At 34.4% G+C, this 9,178-nt stretch overlaps 1 pseudogene; it reads right to left on the bottom strand.

Annotated features, from left to right (window-relative positions):
• Positions 1–836: 836 nt before the first annotated feature.
• On the bottom strand, positions 837–1,967 carry LOC141506905 (4-galactosyl-N-acetylglucosaminide 3-alpha-L-fucosyltransferase 9-like; annotated as a pseudogene).
• Positions 1,968–9,178: the final 7,211 nt, after the last annotated feature.

Raw genomic sequence — 9,178 nt, 5'->3', positions numbered from 1 at the left:
AGTACAGTGAATAAGTTTTTCATAAGACTCCAAAATATTATCTGAAAATAATGAGAGTGCAAGGTATCATAACGAAACAAAGTAAGGTCAGTTGGGTAACACACTAATACTGTCTTAGAGTTTGTTCCTTCCTCCTTTTAATACATTAATAAATCTGCTTGCACAAACATATACAGATAAGATATAAAGAGAGGTAATTATGGGGCAGCTAGGTGGCACAGTGGATAAAGCACTGGCCCTGGAGTCAGGAGTACCTTGGTTCAAATCCGGTCTCAGACACTTAATAATTACCTAGCTGTGTGGCCTTGGGCAAGCCACTTAACCCCACTTGCCTCGCAAAAACCTTAAAAAAAAAGAGAGGTAATTATATCCTTTGTTAAGCTTGGGAATGCAAAAATACAAATTTTAGTTCAATTGTGACATACTCCTTCCTTGTTACATTGTGAAAAATTTAAGCTACAAAAGAAAGAATTAAATGAAAATCTTCCATGATACTATAATCTGGGCCTTCATTTTCCAGATTGCTTAGGCAGCTGATGTTGAACTGCAACAACAAAAAAAACACAAATTTACATTTCTGACAACCTAACTCTAATGTGGGCCGTAAACACTGATTAAAAATGATAGTTAACAATAAATTATGTTTCAGTGCAGATAATTCACTATATGCAGTATAAATGAAAATTGGGTTTTGAAGATTACTGATATTGATCAACTCTGAAAAAATATTAATGAGGTCCTTAAGATTCAGACAAGGCCCAAAGCACAAATTGGTATCTCTTTTTATTATCACAGCTTAAAATAGATTCTACTAAGTGTGTAACAGATGGCAAATTTTAATACCAAAACTATTTCTCTGGATTACCAACAGATTTAACTCTTGGTGTCTCTTCACATAGTCACAAACAAAGCATGCAAGTGTTTCCCAGAATTGCGGGAGATTCACTGTGAAGTTCTTCCTCCATTTAAAGTAACTGGTATAACTTATTTTTATCTAGCTGTTTAAGATATTTGACTAACTTGCTGACAGAGCTATAATCTTCCATATGAATGTGGGGTCCCCTGGAAGAAAATTTTCATAGTTTTCTCTAGATGGACCTAGACCAGTGAGGTCTTGTGGTATTCCTGCAGCACACCTTGTATGATAAAAAAAATTATGACATCAACATCCAAAGGATGTTGTCCCAGTTAAAAAAGAGCAGAATTTTCAGTGATGCAATCTTTGTGGATTGAATTTTCAATGAAAACGTCATTTACATGTAGATATGGTAGAAATCAGACTTTATCATTCACAAACTCTCTAAATGATTGTTCATAGGTATAAATTTTAATGTTTTTACTCAGTTCATTGCAATACTTAATTCTTGAAAGCTAAGGATTCCAGTTACTGACAACCTAGCATAGCAACTTCTTCTTGCTTGGCATTTCAAAGACAATGGAATTTGTGCCTACTGTCTTGAAGTCATAAGAAACTTGTATATTCCAGTCATGGAAAATCAGAGTTAGATTGAAGAGGTTTTCAATGCTGCTCTTCTAGGTTGTATTGGGGAGGCATCCAAATACACTTCTGGAATGGTGGTCTACCTTCCTGTGATAAATTAGTGAGATTCCAACTTATGACTCCATGATGAGTCAGTATGGTATGAAAAAGACTACATCCAAGGAGGATAAACATTTCTTGACAGAATGATCAAATGTCTGCCCAAAAGATCATACCCAAATCAATATTATGGTTTTATTGAAATCATCAGTTTTGCTGGAAAACACATTTTTCAGTTTTCAGAACAGAGTTCGTTGTCTCTTTGGGCCAAGGATTCAACTATTGGTAGGCTTGATGAAAATGAGCAGAAATGCCATGAAAATGGGTGAAATGTCATTTTAAATGGGTGAAAAATTCCTTTGGATATTGATGTCATAATGTTTTTATCATACAAGGTGTGCTGCAGGAATTCCATTAGACTTCACTGTGGTAACAATTCCTATGTTCATACCACTCATTATACTATGGAGGTAATTGAAAACAGCCAAGAATTAACCAATTTCAAGAACATATCATGTGTTATAAATTATAAGTAGGCAGAAATAGAGGAATGATTTTTATGTATGCCAATTTATTATCTAATCCTTGCATTCTTTAATTATAAAACCATCTTAGGGAGAAAGAGTCATTCACTTAGAAGAGTAGTGGTGGTATACTGAAGGGGAAACACAGCGCAGCCCCAGAGGTAAGAGATCTGCAGTAGCAATGGGTACTGCTGCCATGAAAAGTTTCATTGCATTGTTCATTGAGCACCTGGGAACTTCTATTAGCACCTTTTCATGTTCTGCTGATCTTGAACTACAGAGGTCTGGAATTTGTATGGAATTTGCATATCATGAGACCAGAAACTTTGACAAGTTTTTGAGCTGGATGGCTTTTGCTGAACCATCACCTATTGCCAGGATGTGAATTTTGGTTAGTATATAATACAATTTGGAAATTATATTGATTTAATCTTTGGGATGATTAGTAAATGACTTCTATGTTCCCTTTTGCAATATTATTTCCTGTTATTGCTACTTTATATTTACTACTTATGATCCTACTATGCAGCCTAAAGGGTGGAATGGTCAGGGAAATCAGAACATGATATGCTTTTCACTGAGAAATGAAAAATTTCTCCAAGTGTGAAATAAAACAAGATACATTGTGTTTTAAACTAACATCTGTTAAAGATAATTTATCTATATGCAATTATTTCTGTATGGAGAGTTCAAATACCCAATTTCCTCCAGTAAATTCCAACTTTCATATGATAGAAAATGTGAAGTGATACAAAAGTGAATAATATTAAATTTTTGCTCTGCCAAATAGAACTATTGTATAACCTAGGTTTAAAATCAATTTGTGCAAAATCCTCTTCTCTGGTGGAGATTATTCAATGTTTCGAGCCTGGATGAGGAGCAGAGTTAGTGAGAGCTTGACAGAAGAGAGAATCTAGTTTTCTGGTTTCTGACTTTGGGAAGGAAGACATGTGACTTCAAATCCTTTTCAGGTCCCTTAGGAGATGGCATTTTGAGCATGTCCCTTTTCCCAGATTTTTAAACCCTTTAGGGAATTTCTCCTTGGGTACAAAGTAGGATCCTCTCTGTCTCCGTCTCTTGGTCTCTTTGTCTTTGTCTCTCTGTCTATCTCTCTTGTTATCTTGTTCCCATTTTTGACATTTTGATTTTGTCCTGATTTCAAATCCAATTATATTTTTGGATTATTACTATGGTGAGGAGAATTTCTACTCACTTTGAAATCTGTGTTTTATCTTTCTCTCATACCAGATATTTTTTCACCTATCCTCCAACCTTCCCTTTTAATAAATAATTATGCAAAAGGGATTGATGAATCTACATATCCAACAGTATATATCAACATTTCCATCTATAGTTCCGCATTTACTTACCAAGAAGTGAAAGGTATCCCTCATTATCTTTTTCCCAGACCCAAAGTGACTTTTGCAATTATCTGTTTCACAATTTTTATTTTGTTTTGTTTTGTTGGGTACACTTTGTTCTGATCTCTCTCTCTACAACTTCATACACATATTTCTGAATTCTTCATATTCATCATTCAATGCCCTAAGGTCCTATCACATTCATATAGCTTGTTCAAACATTTCCCCAAACGATGTATCCTTCCACTATTTTTGATATCAAAAAAGGACTACTTATGACTACTTTGATACACACAGTACCTTTTTATTCTGTCCAGTGAAGGATGGATAAGAGAAAACCCTAGTGTGTAAAAATGCAGCAATATAACCTTAAAAATAACATAGCAATGGAAGCATGGAGCATTAAGGTCTCAGTAGTATTTAAAAAATTAATTCTGTACCTGTGATTTTGATGTTATTCTTAACTTTCCCTGGCTCTTTAGAGTCATGGATTTTATCAAGATAGAATGTATATTTAGTTTTTCAAAGAGATCAGAGTTATGGATTTGGTAGAGTCAGTGATTATTTGATACATAAAGATAAATATTCCTTATATCATAGGACAAACAATTTAAGTGATCTTTTTGTTGATTATAAACTAAACCAGAAGAAAAAATTTAATTTTTTTCAGGAAGATAACTTCTCCAAAAGTGTGCTCTCATTAATATTAATATTATAGGAAGAGAATAGTGGTAGTGATTTGTGTTTGCATGTGTGCATATTTGCTTGATTGGTTATGCATGTTCACATATATGTGTCTAGATATGACTCACAGAGAAGCATGAGTTGACATATCTTTATTTGTCTCCACCAACACTTGGTTCCTTTCAGGAGAGCACTTTGCCCTCCTGAAAAAAATTAAAAAGAGGCCACTGGACTAGAATTTTATCTATCTGTTCCTTTCTCCAAATATTGTTATTCTATAGCAAATACATTTTAGATTAAAAAATATCTTTTTAATAGGGAAGAGGCAACCCAAACTACTAAATATATCCCTTCCAATAAAATGAATGCCAGAATGTGGTAGTTGCACCAATCTTTTTGCATAACTGTCTTGCATTAAAAGAGAAGGTTGAGGGCTTAGGTGAAGAAAATGTATGGTGAGACAAAGGCATTAATAAACCTTTAATAATAAAACAAATAACAAATTCAAAAGCAAGTAGACATTCACATGTATCTAGAAGACAACTATGGTTAACACTCCAAAAATACCACTAGATTTGAAATCAGGACAATTGGATTGGAACCCCAAATCTTACACTTACTGGCTATATTAGTGTGGGTATGACACACAAAAAATCATACTTATATTGTTCCAAAAAATTTACAAAATTTTTTCATGAGTATTTTGTAGGTTAAGTAAATTATTATTCCCAGTTTACAAATACAAAAGTGACATTTAAGTTTGGTTACTGAAACAGAGTTTATCTATGAAACTAAGTCAGTTAGTCAATATATATTTATTAAGCATCTACCATGTGTCAAATATTGTGCTAAATACTGAGAATACAAAAATAGGTAAAAGACAGGCTCTGCCCTCCAGGAGGTCACAAACTAGATGGGAAGAACTATGTAACTTTTCAGTTTTCCATAATTACAAGGTTGTTGTAGTTTGATTATTAGGAAGTGCAATGTATAGAAATGTTCTGCTTCTGTTATCCTTTTTGGATAGCTGTTCACAAGCAGCAAGTCATTATTACCTACATTCTGTTTTTGCAGCTTAACACTTTAATTTTCTATAACTTGTATCATTTATATTTTTCGAAGTACCAGTTTCTTTTTTTTTGCAAGGCAAATGGGGTTAAGTGGCTTGCCCAAGGCCACACAGCTAGGTAATTATTAAGTATATGAGACCAGATTTGAACCCAGGTACTCCTGACTCCAGGGCCGGTGCTCTATCCATTGCGCCACTTAGCTGCCCCAGAAGTACCAGTTTCTTAACAATGAATTTGCTTTTTTTCCCTGTATTTCCATTTACTCCTGCTCTTGGTTAGTGTAGCCATTCAAAATAGCCCGAGAATTTCCCTTGATTTTGTTGCTTTTGGATATTAAAAAAAATTGTACTTAGAAATCTAAATGAGTTTTTAATCAGCAATATCATCTCTTTGTATGCATCTCCTTTGCATCACAAATCAAAATGGTTGTCTAGCAACTCATTTGGAGATTTTTCTTTCAGGTATCTTCAAATGACTTGCTCAGGAACATGCATTATAAATTATAAGAGCTAGGATTGAAACTCAGGGCTCACTCCAAGTTCAACAGACTTTCAATAATTTTCTGCAACCTCTTTAAGCCTCAGTGTTTCCTATAAAATAAAATGTTTGAATTAAATAGCTCATAGGTAGCTAATGAAGCTCAAATAATATTTTATTATCTTGCAATATTGTATAAATTTGAGCATAATCATTATTAAAGATCATTATTGTTATTTTTAGCATTTCTTGGTAAAGATCCAGCTTAAAGGGCTATTTGATAATCAACCCCTCATTGTTTATCTCCTTTCTAGAGATAGACTCTCAATACTAATAGTGTCCAAATTTCACTCCACACAATTAGGTGATGGCATTATAACTTAAGGAACCTAAAGGGGATTGAGGATCTTACTTCCTTACCAAGTCCCTTAATTTTTTTTAAATTTTATTTAAGGCAATGGGGTTAAGTGACTTGCCCAAGGTTACACAGCTAGGTAATTATCAAGTGTCTGAGGATAGATTTGAACTCAGGTCCTTCTGACTCCAGGGCTGGTGCTCTATCCACTGCGCCACCTAGCTGCTTTCCCTTAAGTTTTAAGGCTTGAATAGTACTATGATCTGGAATGCATTTTTCTTTTATTTATATCCAAGATTGTTAGTGAATTAAAGTACATTATGAATGTAATGGGAAATTGAATGAATGGGAACATGTTTTGAAAAATGGGAAAGGTCTGTATATAAGACAGATTTTTGTATTCTAAACATGGATTTGGGGGCAGCTAGGTGGCGCAGTGGATGGAGCACCAGCCCTGGAGTCAGAAGGACCTGAGTTCAAATCTATCCTCAGACACTTGATAATTACCTAGCTGTGTGGCCTTGGGCAAGCCACTTAACCCCACTTGCCTTGCAAAAACCTAAAAAAATTATTTTTAATAATTAAAAAAAATTAAACATGGAGTTGATTGAAACTTAAAATTTCAAGTCAAAAGCCCCAAGAAACAACTATAAGTAACTGATTCAACTCCTAACAGCAACAGCAAACATAAACCCAAAGAAGTACTGTCTTTAGTTAGATTATATTTTGCTGAAGCATCAACTTAAAGTTACTTATAAAAACCAAAATGATAGCAACAATAAAATCTGTATAAAGGAAAGAGTAGTGGATTTTCCATTAAGTCTCAGATCTGACACTTACCAGACATGGGTAAACCACTTAATCACTTGACTGGCTCTCAATATTTTTCATTTGCAAAATGGAAATAATAATAAAACTTGTGTTAAATACTTTACAGTGTTGTAAGGAATCAGCTAGATAAAGCTAAAAGATTGATGATGATGTTGCTGCTGATGATGATTACTAATGGATAGCAGAAACTAGGTATGATTTCTCTTTGCCTGGGGAAAACAAAAAATATTATCACCCTTATTCTTGGTTAAAAAAAGGAAAAAATGCCATCAAAACTGTTAACATCATCATAGAAATATAAATCAGCTGAAGATCATCTAAAACAGTAGTTCAGCTCAACAAACAATTGCTATCTATTATGTGTCAAGGCTTGATTGAAATGCTAAAGAAAACAATAATCCCTCTTTTTTCCCTTTCCCCCGACAAGTTCCTACCCTCTATATGTGGATGAATGGTAAGCAAAGAATGTGTCCACAAGTAAATATGATACAAAGCAAAATGGAATAAGTTTTAAGGGCATGACTGAACAAAGAGTTAGCTATGAGAGTTTTTAAGTTAGATAAGATCCTCTGTAGCACAGAGAGGGGAAGAATCAGGAAAAAAAAAGCTTATACCCTTTGATAAACAACTTATCTCCTCAGCAAAAATACTTGAATCACAATAGATTTCAGTGGGGACTGGGAAATTGGCCTCAATTGTCCGAAACAAGGGTGAAAGCCACTGGAGACACTTGCTTACAACATAGTTATTTTTAAAGAATTCTAGAACCTGTTAACTTGGATGAAGTAGTATATGCCAGTTTATGGCTTCCTGGGGCAAAGATGTTCTTGAATCAGGAGAATAAGATTAAAGGAGGGAAGGCAGAAACCTCTCTCTCTATAAAGAAGAGTAAGTTAAACATTTCTGTGAACAAGGTACCTTTAAACAAAGAGGAGGTGGAATATGCAGCATGCTAAACAATTGGGGATCCTAAATTATTTCTAAGTTAGAAAGAAATGAGACATAGGCGGGATCCTCTGGCAATATTGCCTCCGTCCTACACCCCACCCTCTGATTTTTAATCTACTCCAACTGCTTCTAGAGAGGAGGCTAAAAGTAGAGCCCAAAAGAAAAGTGAAAGTACACCATCTTGTTAAGACTTGAATCCTAGACTGAGTCCACCTGGCAATCCCACCCACCCATGGAGAGAGGAAGGAGGGGAGACAGGAGACTTCAAGTACTTGAACCTTCAAGGGAAAGAGACTCCTCCACAAGTGGGATATGTGATTGGGAAAGGAAGACTACTGAAAGGAAATCACATTTAATGCATATCTGCTGGCCACCTGGCCTGAGTGATGATTCTCATTGTTTTTAAGGTTTCTGAACTAAAGTTTTAGGAAGCACACTGAAGATTTTAAAAGAGGGATACTGGTGTTGTAAATACTAGTGTTGTAACATTATGAGAAGTTGCCCCTTGGAAATGTTTCTAAAACTATTTTATTCTACTTCTATGCTATTACTAAAGTACAATGGAATTCAATAAATACTTTTTGATTAAATGAAAGGCAAAGGTCCCACTTTCTCCCTGGGTTGGGGGAAGGAGGTGGTGGGTTGACATGTGGTGGTCTTGACAAAATTTGTACAGAATGGGAGGAATTAAATAACCTAGATTGTTAAATTAGTTTGGGATTAAAAACTATTTTAAAACACTATTGTAACTATTGTAAGGAGTTAAGTGGTTTGGGATTTTAAACTTTATTGTAACACCTTTAGGTTAAAGAAAAGTGGTATTGTGTTACTAAGAAGAGAAATACCTATATTATCAGGGATGTTTACTGATTTCTTATGGGAAAAAGCTCTAAATCATTTTCATGTTAAGCCTAATAATTCTAACAATTGTATTTCTATTTTGGATAGAGCTTTTGGAATGTGAGTGCTAGATTCTCTGTTTAAAGTAATCTAAAGTTTTTATCAAACTAAACTGTTGGGAAGTTTAGTTGTAATTGCATTGGGCTTTTAAATATATCATGTGTATGAGATTGGCTTCTGAGAATCTGGGTAAAGAGGTCTGGAAGACAAAAATGTAAAGATTGTGGGATATTTACTTTGCTCTTGTTCTAAGGGAATGAGGTGTTTTAATAAGAGTCTTATGATTAATGTAAATTAGCAATGTATGTTTAATTTTAAAGAAGTCAAAAATGTGGACTTCTCTCTTGGTAACTGCAGACAGCTGATATAGAGGCTCTGACTGATGCTGTAAGGTAACTTATTGATGAAAGATGTAGTTATCAGATATGTGGTATTCTTTTGTAACTGCAAAGAGATTATATTTGCAATATTTAGTTATCTCTTGTGAA

This window comes from Macrotis lagotis, chromosome 1 (assembly GCF_037893015.1).
Source record: "Macrotis lagotis isolate mMagLag1 chromosome 1, bilby.v1.9.chrom.fasta, whole genome shotgun sequence".
NCBI classification, from domain to species: Eukaryota; Metazoa; Chordata; class Mammalia; order Peramelemorphia; family Peramelidae; genus Macrotis; species Macrotis lagotis.
Note: the sequence above shows the minus strand (reverse complement) of the source record. Positions and strands in the feature narration are given on the sequence as shown.